At 36.9% G+C, this 13125-nt stretch overlaps 1 protein-coding gene across 1 annotated transcript in view; it reads right to left on the bottom strand.

The window, feature by feature from the left end:
• The window catches only part of XKR4 (XK related 4), a 210778-nt gene that overhangs the window by 123174 nt on the left and 74479 nt on the right, over positions 1 to 13125 (bottom strand). The window lies entirely within an intron of this gene.

Below are 13125 nucleotides of genomic sequence, written 5' to 3'. Positions count from 1 at the left end.
GACAGTGCCTTAAACCAGGATGTTTTCCTGGATATCCTTTGGCTTACGATCATTTTAAGTAGAACTATCTTGTACAGCAAGGTGAAATCGCTTGGCAGAAGTGCTTGTCATGGATATTTAAAAAGAGCACAGAGCCTCCCAAACCCAGCAAGCTGCCGTTGTCACCTCATCCAAACCTTAAATGCAACACTTATGCAGAACCAAGGCTTCTCACTTTATGAAATACATGTGCTCCTACAGACCTGATGTGGAAATGTGGAAGTGTAGATGATCTGGAAGGAGGACATTTCCTTTCCAGGGTGCTTGCATCGCCTGAGTCTACCCAGCAAGGAGCTGCATCTCAGTCCTGCCCTCATATATAACACAGGCTAATGTGCCACAAAACATTTCATTATCTAGAGGCTGAGAGCCGCTACCTGGTTTAGACTAAATTTGTTAAATTAAGAACTTTAGGCAGTTTTCTATGAATGCAGCTAAATAGAAGGAGATCTGCAAAGAGGAACAGAAAACAAGGAGAAATGTTACCTTGTTGAAGAGTCTGATAAGTGAATTGTCCTAACACTATTTGACATTTCTATTTAAGATAACAGCATATTCACTTGGGAAACGTCTTCAGATGAAAATGAAACAAGAATGATGTTTATCACTCATTTCTTTTTATCTCCTTTGCTAATTTAGTGTCATCAACCTTGACTCCATGTCAAGATCAGAAAACAACTGTTCCTGGGCAGTTTACAATATAAAATATTCTGTGTGTGTGTACCTTTGGTTTGATCTGCTAATCTTCCATCATAAACATAAAATAGATGAACATTATCCAGAGTGTAGAATGAGGATGACAGCTAAAACTGTGTTTACTCAAATTGGACTATATCCAAAGAACCCTTATTTGGAATAAAAACCTTTTGTCTCATCACATGAACAGTGGATTTTGTTGGGAATCACTTATTGGGAGTTATCTTCTCCTCACTGAAAGCACTGGAGATGATATTCTTTGCAGAGTTTTTGCATAAAGAGAGCAATTGAGAGAAGCAGAGCACAAGTTTGCTTCTTGCAGTGTGATGGAGATTTTAAAACTATCTCCAAGGATATGGAATGATAATCTTCTCTTAACTTAATCAGTTTCTCATGGTTTTATTGCTTTTATGAACCTAGGTTTCTGCAGAGAGATGTAGTTTTAGAATGAGAAGCTTGTCCATCACCTGAGTGGTGATTTAGAATAAGAAGTAAAATTAATACTACTTGTACTTTAGTCTTTTCTAAGCTACTAAATAACATACAGGTCTAGCAAGGAGACACTGTTATCAGTTTTGTTTTTAGAAAACCATTTGTAATGCCTTGTTTCTGAAAGCACAACAAAGATAGGAAGGGAAAAAAAGAGGGAAAAGGAAGAAAGGAAAAAGAAAGTCAACACAGATTCATAGAGATAAGACAGCACTGTCTGACTATACTGAATTTCCATTCTGCCACCGTTCCTTTGACATACATGACATGAATGAACCTTAGCCTGCAATTGCAAATCATATTATTAATAACAGCAGCTACCTTCTTGTTGAAGAGTCTTCTATTTTAACAGCTATCCAACTCAGTTGAATAGCATTTTGACAGGAGAAGTCAAAATATACCAGTCTGTATTTTAATGAAGATATGGAGATGAAAAATGTAATGATATTGTAAGCAAAAGGTATGATTCCCTGAGAGGAGTTTATTGGGCCACTGTTGAACTATAAATAGAAAACTCCAATCACTTCATTGCCATAATTCCTTCAGGTGTTTGCCTCTTTCCATGAAAAATTCCTATGCTTTCATCTCAGCCCACAAACAGGATAGGAGGAACTAAACACACTTTCCTCATCCAGCAATAAAATTGAGAAACATGCTTTTCCATTATAGAAGCACTATATTATGCTCACTACACCACTTTGTGAAGTCTGTGACAGCATCTGGCTGATGTCTAGGTTATTTAGCATAAGCAATCACATTCTATCCATTATGCTAAAAGAATAGTAATATCTTCTGAGCTATGAAATGACAGAAATTCATAGTTTCATAGACTTTGAACAGGTTTTTGCTGATTTAGCAATAAGAAGTTCCACCATTGAATACTCATTCAACTTTAAGGGAGCACTAAAAGAGAGAATATGTAGATGTTTGTCTCCTTCCTTCCCTTCAGGAGAAAATTAAACTAGAATAGCAGTCAGAATAATTTCCTGACAAAATAAATATGTAAGTATGGCCATGTGCACATTACTTCTTCACAGCAACAACTAAAATGTCTTTCATCCAAGACAGAAAAATATCTGCTTAATCTAGGGCTTCACAGAAGGACCAGCCTCTATAAAGGATGAGCCTGACTGCACCTTTTCATCTGGAGAAGGCTTTCTTTGAACACAGAAGAAATCTACTCAATGAACTCTACTCAAAATCACAGATCATAAATTAGAAGATGTCTTGTATTACAATTCAAGATGTCGTCCAATTTATTATCCCTGATTTTGCCTACATCTAATAATTTCCCAGTAGCTCCAGGAGGCTTCTACTTGTAAAAACATTTAAGATTCGACCCTCAGTTGTATTTTTTTTTAAAAATCAGGTTCTTGGTGCTGTAAGGAGCTGAATAGGACTCTCTGAAGGGATCAGCTGTTGCTGATATGTAAAATGAAATTCAATAACCTCCACTAGGGTTCATTTATAGTAGCTTGATAGCAGCTACTTTGTATTTAATGAGTGTTGGCGTCTTTTTAAACATTAATCAAAATCCAGTGAGTCACCCTAGGTACAAAAATTGTGTCAATTACCAGCTTTGAAGAGCTACATCCACCAAAAGCAGGTCTTTTGAGATACACATCTTATCTTTCTGCCTACAACCCACAACATAAATAAGAACAAAAAAAGCATTAATAAATACAGGCCCTATATTTACAGATTAAAAAAAAAAAATTAAGTCACAGCTTGAGTTTGCAATATTAAAAGCTGAAGGGCAATTAAACCATTTAGATGCAATTTTAATTCTGCTTACAGAAGCTGAGTAGCACAGCTGGAGCCATGTTTCTGTAATTCTACCACAGGATGGCTATAAGGTATTAAATGAAGAAAAGAAAAAAACAAATACCCTGAATTTCTCAAGCTGTTACAGAACAGTACCTCTTGCTTATTCCAAAAAGGCACTTAGACTTTTAAAACCAGTGACATGGCATCCCTAAAGGAAATTAATTTTATCACCATCATCAGTAGAGACGTTCAGAACTCACAATCCCATACTGTTAACAAAGTCGATATTTAGGAAAAGTTTCATTTCAAATTGGAAAGATAAATGTTTCAGGGTAGGGATGCTTTCTCAGAATGCCTATAGGGGAGAGAGAAAGAACTACACATGTTAGTCAAACTTGTAAAAATTAAGATAAAAGTAGAGATCCCAGTTATGAAATGTGATAAACAATAAATACCGACACTTTGGTATTACAGATCCTGTTAATCCCAAATTAGAAATATCAATATATATATGAATAAAGCACATAAAGCATTCATCCTGTTAAGAAAATACACAGAAATAAACATTTATCAGGCTAATATAACCTGTCCTTATGCAGCTGGCATGAAGCTGACCTAAGGCTACAAAGCTGTCCTAAATTACATATCACCTAGCTCTGACTCATTTGGCATGTTTTTACTGCCTCCTGATCCAGCACCACACAGGCAGCGTGTGCAGGACCCAGTCCTACAAGTTCCCACACAGCCCTGATTCCCAGACACCTCAAGCTATTAGTGGGGCTGACAAAACTCTGCATCTCCCCAAACATCTCTCAGGCTCAGACCACCTCTGAGCAGGTCAGAGAAGTGATGGGGAAGGGTTTCTGTGAGGCAAAGTATGAGGAAGAAACCAGCCCCACGGGTTAGGTGATCACCAAAATGAACTGACTCAATCCTTTAAAACACTGTGTTTCAGCAAACAGCCTCCCCTGACCCTCCTCTTAACCCTCAGGGATAGAAAGGGAGTTTTTTTTTTGGTGGAAAAGCTCTTGACCAAACCTGAGAAGTCTTCAGGGAAGAGGTGATTTGGCTTTTCAATGAACTTTTTTTCATAACTCCTCTTTGACTTTAGTTTATTTATATAATAAATCAAAAGGTTAAGGATGAAAAGAACTCATGCACAGAATTACTTAAAGGCTCATAGCAACATCATCAGTATTTTATAAAAAAGTCAAAAAATCAGCAAAACATTAATTTCAAGTGTGTAGAAAAATAATTATTTCAACCAGTAATCAGAAGAGAATTCCACCTCCATAGAAACACATTAAAATCTTCAGGAGTTATAAAGTTCAGTCTTGGGCTACATAGCCCGCCAAATCTTACATTAACAAATGATCAAGAGCTAACAGGGATGTCAAATATTTTATACCAGAGTGGTTAAGTGCCTTGAAAACACAGTGTTTTGTGTTAATATCCACCATTAAAGGAAAGAAGTGTAAAAACAGGAGTGATATGTCTTAAAAGTAGAAATTTTTGTACAGATTCTCTATATGTCATGACAAGGCCAAACCTCAAAGAAGATATAGGAACTCCCTGTTAAAGGTTAGCATAATAAGCCTGCAAAATGAAAGGTATATGCAGATTAGTAGTAGCCTAATCCCCTTTTCTGATTGAAAAAGATCACCAGTATAATGATTTTTTAAGTGTTAGAGGTTGCTATGTATTATAAACAAATTAATTTGTATCTCCCTTCTTAGAAGCAAAACACGATTGTTATATGGAACTGGGATAAAAAAGAGATTCCATTCAAGTCCTCACAGGTTGGAATCTCACTGTATAAAAATTGATACAAACTCAAAATCTTTCTGTGCTCTTGCAGATGGGCAACTATTCAGGTATTCAGATCAGATATCAGTTATTCAGATAACTCTGGATAAAAAAAGTAAATGATATTAACAGCAGAAACAATTCACAGATAAAAGAAATGCCTCTGCCACTCATATCTAAACAGACCTGAGAACAGGAAGGACAAAGCTCTTCCTCAGCATATGGAAGATCACCATATTTAATAATTTAAAGATTATTTGAACACAAACAAAGTAGCATCTGTGAGCTCAGCTCAAGACAGTGACAGTGCATTTGGTGACCCTGGCAAACATTCAAGGACTCCTAAGGAATCTGAACAGCCTCTGTTCAGTAGGTTATGATATGCTTTCACCAAACCATCCTCTGTGAGAAAGCATTTTGTGAAGTCCATGTGGGATTTTTCAAATAGGTCAAATTTGATAAGGTATGTACAATTCAATGTCATTGACTTTTTCAGTTCCTTAAAATAGAAGCAAAAATGTGATGCTCAGTAGGGAAAAACAAAGCACTTCCCTCCCCCTCCCAAACAAATATGACTACTTCTTCTTTCTCAACCCTCCTAAAAATTTAGAGGCCCCTCCATGTGTGGTGTGAACTGTTCACACTTTAAAGCATATACTCTACACCTACTAAGGTGTAGACCTTAGGCTAACAGTTATCTAGGAATAACATTTAAAAAAACCCATTGGCTTGTGGAGGTAGGGTAATACATCAAAATAAGTCAGACACAGATCTCCTGCCCATTGTCCCTGAACCTCATGATAAACTATTGGTGGTGAAATATAGAAATGTATCTGGATTCACCAAAATAATTTCAAGCTGTATTTCTCAGACAGAGCAGTACATTAAAAACAGTGCAGAAGGAATAAATAGACTGTTGCACCTTCTGGATGAAGGAGTTCATGTGGTGTCTGAGAAAAGGTTGTACACGTGACTCCTCCCTCCAGCAATAAGGTTCATTATACAAAATTTCTCCTTGGCAAGGGTGACATGAAATTTTGCCATTCGCAATATTCATACCGCAGGAGACTCATGCCATTTCATTCAACCATCTGGCCACAGAACTTTGTTTTTCAGGGTATTATCCAGTCTGCTTAAATTTGGATATTGCATCATCTCAGTTTTACGTGTTTGGCGAGGGAAGGCAGTTTAGCTTGCCCAGCTTCTCTACAAGTCAATGGAGTCAGATACCTTTGAAGACTTGTAAAAGTATATGTAGTCTTCCTAGCTTGCCTATTTTTGCTTTTTTTCCTGCCAATATATGGAATTTCCAAATATCATGAATGCTGTCTGCTTAAATGATGTCTACATCTTTTCAACTAATATCACGGGAAACTAAAGGAAAATTTTGCACTCATCCATTCACTCAGTCCACAGAGTGGTGGCACTTCACAGAACTGCACTGGCAATAAAAATGTGTGAAAGAAGAGAAGATCTGAATGCCAGGCTATCTGATCAGAGTTGATGTCATGTCTCAGAAAAGTGGCCTAGTGATTGCTCAATGGAGAGCTGTGTCCAAATATCATGTCAGTGTGTCCAGAACGTTGAAGGGGAGCAAATGCTGGAAAAGCCCAAGTCCAAGTTATTAGTTAAAACATTCTGTTCTGAGAGGACTTATTTATGCATTTCTCATTAAGTCACACCCTGATAACCAGGGGCAGAAACTTAGATCCCATCTCCTTCTGCCTTCCCAGTACTCTCCTCATAAGAAGAAGCCAGACAGACATATCACACTAATATTTGGGACTTCTTGCTTCTGGTACCTTTCTGCCCTGTCTTTGATTGCAATATACTTTCTGTCACTCCTCAGGAAGAAAGGCTCTTCTGTGCACTGACAAAATGTTAGCGCCTAGGGAAAATTCAGCCTACATGGGAGGCATGTAATGAATTTCAATGCCTCCTGGAATTAATAGCCTTACTAAGTAAGCAGGCTGGATCAGTGTCTAGGATGCAGCAGGGTTAAAGCATTCTAATCCTATTGTAGGCAAGATTTAGGCAGACTGGATCATAGCCTCTCTTTTTCATGTCTTTAAATCAAGAAGTAGCAACAAATATTCCAAGTTGCAGTCCACAAGGTATTATAAAAGTTCACAGAGACAAGCTTCACCAGAAGTCAAGTTTCTGACTTCATATGCATATATATGTTTGCTTAAATTATCAGTAGTCAGCTGAGATCTGATGTAAACTCTACATAAGCTGACACATTTTTAAGGGTTAAGAGGCTCCAGAGTTATCAAACTTGAACAGCTTGCTCCCACTCATCTAGTTATGCTACAGAGCAAGTTTGCCATGGTTAGAAGTTTGTATGTCAAAAGGATAAGAACAAATGAAAAATTCCTCTATAAAGGCCAGATACTGTTATCCTACTGCCTGAGACAGAACTCCTGACCAGTTAACATTTTATAGTGCAGGACAAGGCAATAAACCAGATCTATACATGGAGGTCTATTGTTCTTTCAAAAATCTCTGATCTTATGCTTTGCTCACACTCATTAAACCTAATTATACATTCTTTTACTGAAGTATACTGTATTTTTTGTTTGACCACACCTTCCAAAACAGAAGATTCTCAAACAAAAAATCAAGTCATAAACCTGCTAATTTAAAAGCATCTTTGCTATAAAAGCCACTGAAGATTTAAGCTTGAATTTCTTTCCGTCTGTGAACCCAACCCATTTAAGACAAGAAGCATCATACGTAAGTGGCATGCACTTCTAAGAGATCACAAATGTCGTTTGCTGTATGACTCTGTCATTCTCAACTGCAATATTGTACACAGAGTTAGTTACTCCTTTCAAAAAGAATATTGTTGAACCAATGGAGGTGCTCATGGAAGAGAAATGAGAACACTTTTTAGAAAAGAAAAAAACCTTCTGTCCATGAGTATAATTGGAAAATACTATTACTGTCCGCTCCGTGAAAGAAATTATACTAAAGGAAAGGAAAGGAAAGGAAAGGAAAGGAAAGGAAAGGAAAGGAAAGGAAAGGAAAGGAAAGGAAAGGAAAGGAAAGGAAAGGAAAGGAAAGGAAAGGAAAGGAAAGGAAAGGAAAGGAAAGGAAAGGAAAGGAAAGGAAAGGAAAGGAAAGGAAAGGAAAGGAAAGGAAAGGAAAGGAAAGGAAAGGAAAGGAAAGGAAAGGAAAGGAAAGGAAAGGAAAGGAAAGGAAAGGAAAGGAAAGGAAAAGGAAAGGAAAGGAAAGGAAAGGAAAGGAAAGGAAAGGAAAGGAAAGGAAAGGAAAGGAAAGGAAAGGAAAGGAAAGGAAAGGAAAGGAAAGGAAAGGAAAGGAAAGGAAAGGAAAGGAAAGGAAAGGAAAGGAAAGGAAAGGAAAGGAAAGGAAAGGAAAGGAAAGGAAAGGAAAGGAAAGGAAAGGAAAGGAAAGGAAAGGAAAGGAAAGGAAAGGAAAGGAAAGGAAAGGAATGATACTAAAACAGAAATGATGTATTACTTTGCCTGCTGAGCAGAGGGTTACATTGACAGGACTTGAGAAACAGGTAAGGACCTATAACCTCAGTTCATTCCTCAATTTCTGCTATTGATATAAAAGGAAGAATTCAGGTCTTAGACTCTTCCTTTCTTCTCAGTGCAGATCAGGTTAAGTTAAAGAACAGTTTTCAAGAAGAGAGACTAAGATAAGCTCTTCCCAGTGTCTTATGCAGACTGGTGTTAGAGGCGTTCTGTTCTGATGGCAAAGAACATGGGCTGAAACTCTCCCAATAAGGAGAGGGATTTATGCCCAGATCCTGTTAACTACTGCTCTCAGTGGCAGATACTGCTGTCAGTGGTAACAAGGAAACATTATTTTGCAAAAAAAAAAAAAAAAAAAAAAAAAGTAAATTAAGCATAATTGCTTTGGAATGAACCATTTTTCAGTTCTTTTCAATTTGTACTTATTAAAGCAGAGGAGAATACAAAGAAGTTACAAATCATAAACATGAAGTGAAAGGGTATCCAGTGAAATAGCAAAAATAATATTGCTGAAATTTCTGGCAGCAGCATTGACTCTCAAATTTCCAGATTTAAGTCAAACTCCTATTAATCAGAAGGAAACTGAAAATGGTCTTCATCTTTGTCTTTCCTGAATTCTTACATCCTTTCTCTGGGGAAGAAAAAAAAAAAAAGTAGATTTTTTTTTTGGTCAAAGACATCATAAACACAACTTCTAATCCATTTTAATAGCCAAATTCTTTTGAGCCTAAGTTTTATGTCAATAGCTTCTCTGTGCATGCAGCCAAACTATAATCACTGCTGTGGTTTGTTTTGAAGACGATTGGTCTGCTCATGACCAGTAGTTAAAAACAGCAAAAAAGCTAAAAGCCAACCAAACCTCACCTCACCAAAAAAAAACCAGCAAAAAAAAAGTGCAAAGGATAGAAAGAGAAGGCTATGATCATTAGGAAGAGTGCTTGTTTTCAGGACAATCTCATGGGAAAGTGGTTTTTCAAAGCATGCTGGAAAGATTATCCCAGGAAGACAAATGTCTATTCATGAAAGGAGCCCTTCTCTTTATTCCAGCCATCAAACACCTGAAACACATTTATAGTCAGCACATCACAAAGTAGATGAGACTGTAGTCAAATTTGCTTTTATGATTTAAGTATATGATCTTGTTTGGCAGTGTTGTACTAGCAATGTGAATTCAGATTTAAGTCAAAACTTTGGCTTGCTACATATCTCAGCCTATTCTACTTCAGTATTCAAGTCTGACTGCCATCATGTCATTTTGCTTTTCATTGCTATCCCTAAGAGGAAACAATAAGGCTTTCCTATCTTACAAAGTTACCATTAATAAATTTAAATGTTGAAATGTCACTTATCCTAAGAATACAAAATATTTTCTAAAATTAGAGATTAAGACAGCATTATTTTTAAACAGAATATTACATGCTACTTCTCATAAAAATCTCTGAACCAAATATAAATGCATGCAAAAGAAACCAGATTGTGGCAAAGGCTGGGCACAATGAAAACCACAGGAGCACATTTGATTCCACAGAACTCCTCTCCATCCCTCTGTTGAAATGTTGATAATTGTAGCATATTCACAAGATATTTCAAAGGGATGTATTCCATTACACACACTGTATTGCATGACCTTAGAGCCCCCCAGAAAGGAAAAAAAAATCTCTGTGAATATACCACTCATCCCTCTGTGGGATAGAATGACTGTAATGTTTATGGAAGTATGTCACAAACCCCACCTGGCATTCTCCTTTGCTGCCTCAACTGATCTTAATATGATCTTCTAGTAGCTAGACCAAATCAAGGGACATTAAAATAAGAATATGAAGCAGCCAGACATTCTGGTAATCTGAGGAAAGTTTTTCTTGTCATGGAGGAATCTAAGCTATAAATATGAGATAATGGGAAGAAATCCCCATCACAGCACTTTTTTCTTCATTGAGAAAAAGCAAATAGCAGTGTGAGCTACAATTGCTGTACATTTTATAACTCTTCTTGTGGGAGCTGCTCCAGTACATATCTTGAAAAAAAAAAAAATTATGATGACTGAAATTGAAAGCTAAAAATCCCCCACTTAATCATGAGTTTGACTTTAAAACAAATACCTTAACTGGGACTTAAATTGCTTTTTAAAAACACTGCATTGATAAAAATTGAAAAAACTTCATAATTAATTCTGAACTGAAAATAAAGAAAATCTTCTTCTCCTAGAGGAACAACTCTGCAAAACCAAGGTGATTACATTAAGTGTGCTGGGTTTTTATTAACATTTTTTTTTCTTGCTAAGTATTTGGTCCAAAGTTCAAGTGTAGTTGTAGAAGAATTATATGTTGTACTGAACTTAGTGGATCATCAGAATATATTGGGGAGAATACTGGACAAGGCTAACAGTGCTGCTCATAGGATCCATACAGCAGGTGAAAGAAAACAAAACCAAAACCTAAGCAAATCTCTGTTGTTGATCATCTGGAATTTTAAGCACAGGGTAGCACAGTAAGACATTGATATAAATTAAAACCCAGGCTTAGTCACCTGGATGTTCACAGTCATCAAGTTACCTTCTTGCAGGTCTTCCTGGATTGACACTACTGACTGGGAAAGAACCCTGGAGGATCTCAGAGCACAGAGCCATGGACACTCAGAGGCCACAAGAGAAACAGGCTGTGATGTAGGATCCTCACATTTAGCCTCACCTAATGAGAATAGCCATTGCTCCCCACAGTAACCTCACAGAGTACCTCATAACAGAGAGAACTATAAATGCCTCCTCCCACTCCTGAGCATCCTGTGTCTCTGAGCAAGCTCTTGGAGTTATTGGAGAAAGGACTGCTAAGAGATCTCATAGCAGATTTGAATATTAAACAAGCAATTTTATTCTGCTTGGCCCTGCAGACTATGAAGAAAATTGTTGCATTACTCTGATTTGTCCTACATACATTGCTTCTGACTTGCTAAATACCTGTATAACCTGAAGTTCATGTTTTTGAAATAATTAGTATATTGCTACATTAAACACAAATATTACAGCATGAGTAAAATAAACTAACAAACCTAAAACTCTGGAACTGAAAGGATCAGGGATGTTATTATGTGTAAATAAATACCTTAGAGCTGTTATTGAGTGCTTTTTTTTTAATCGCAGGAGAACTACCAAAAGAGCAGGTCCTGTGCTTCCCCCTCCTAATCCTGCATTTCAGTTTGGCAATGTCAGAAGAAAGGTTGCCTGTGCAAAATTAATTTAGTCCCTTTGGTTATATGCATTATGGCACAGGCTTGTAATTACACATTCATGCACTGTTTTTTCCCTCAGGACCACTGTTGTATTCAGTTAACAGGAAGGAAGAGTGCTCTGCTAAAAATCAGCTGGACAAGCTTCAGTTTCTCTTTTGTTTCGTCTTCCAGGGTTGGTATGTGGTCCTGTGCCATCATATTTACTGCTTCCTGACCATCCATGCTCCAGTAACAGAGTCAGCATCCTCACTCCCTTTTCAGCAGTGCTTTTCACTGTGATACTAAAATTATTCACATATATTAACTGATTTATTTTCTGAGCACTTCTCTAATTATATATATAGTATTATAACTCCTCCTGTTTGGTATGTGAGGAACTGCTTGGAAATTCAGGTATAAGTTTCCACCCACCTTGAGTGGGCATAAACCAAGAGTTAATGAATTCAGCTGAGCACCCAGAAAAAAAAGAACAGATGCAATCAGTGTCCATTTGTGGAGATCTGGTTTAAAAGATTTATCTAGTGTTCTATAGAACTTATGGCAGGTATAGAATTCAGGTTCACAAAGGAAAATTTAGCTGTCTTGATCCTGAAACTCTTTTTCTGAGCTGCCTTGTGCCATTCAGAAACTTTCAAATTTCACAGAAGATTAAAAGGCATTTTACAGGAAAAAACCCAAGCTCTGCTACTGCACAGTCCAAATTCACTCCATTTCCCTCACTCACTCTAAGAAATTTGGTCATGTGCTCATTGTTTGGCTCCTTCTGCTCTATATTTCTTACTTTTGATTCTCCTTGTAGTCTCTCCCCTTACCACTTTTGATGGCAGAATAATTTTATTCTAAACACAGTCCAAATCCCATTGAAATTTTGGAAAGACAATCTACAGACACTATCTGCAGACAAATCTGTAGACACTAAGTTCCCAGAATAAGCAATTTCTGCTGGCCATTGTAAGCTTGGCACATGCACAAATAAATATCTTTAAAATAAATTTAACAAAACTTTCATGTAATTTTAGTGAAAAATTTTATTTTTATTCAATAGCACACGGATGGGAAGGAGACTTTCTTACAGTATCATCCTCTATTGAAAGAGTATTTACATCTGCAGGAGCTGGGGATTGTTTATGCCTAAATTTCTTTGGAAACCTTTTGTTGACTTATGCACTTCTTCAGTCAGGGACATTCAGTCAGTTTTCTTATATAAATCATATCAGTGCATAATTTTCAAAGCATGAATAGTAATGAAGTTGCATTTATGATGCTTAATTTGATTTTTAATTTGGCCTCTGTGGGTCAGTGCCTCAGAAATGCTGCTGCTGCTGATAGGCATCATCATGTGAAGAAATCTGCATTCAGGCCAGCTGTGTTTATGTATCATTCACACTGGTACCATACAATGAAGAAAATCACAAATCTGACTCTAATTGTGGCAGCTGTGTTCAGTGAAGTGTCCAAATTAGAAGCGACCTATAAAAGACTGTATTACTTGTAAAAGGAATGTGCTCTGGGGCATTTTCTACACAATGAAATATTTGGAAGCAAGCTTTCAAAACAAATAGGAGATTATATGTGAATAAAAATCATGAATGATGCATGT

The sequence above is a fragment of the Vidua chalybeata genome, chromosome 1 (genome assembly GCF_026979565.1).
Source record: "Vidua chalybeata isolate OUT-0048 chromosome 1, bVidCha1 merged haplotype, whole genome shotgun sequence".
In the NCBI taxonomy this organism is placed as follows: domain Eukaryota; kingdom Metazoa; phylum Chordata; class Aves; order Passeriformes; family Viduidae; genus Vidua; species Vidua chalybeata.
The sequence above is the reverse complement of the archived record's forward strand: the minus strand, read 5'-3'. Positions and strand labels throughout refer to the sequence as shown.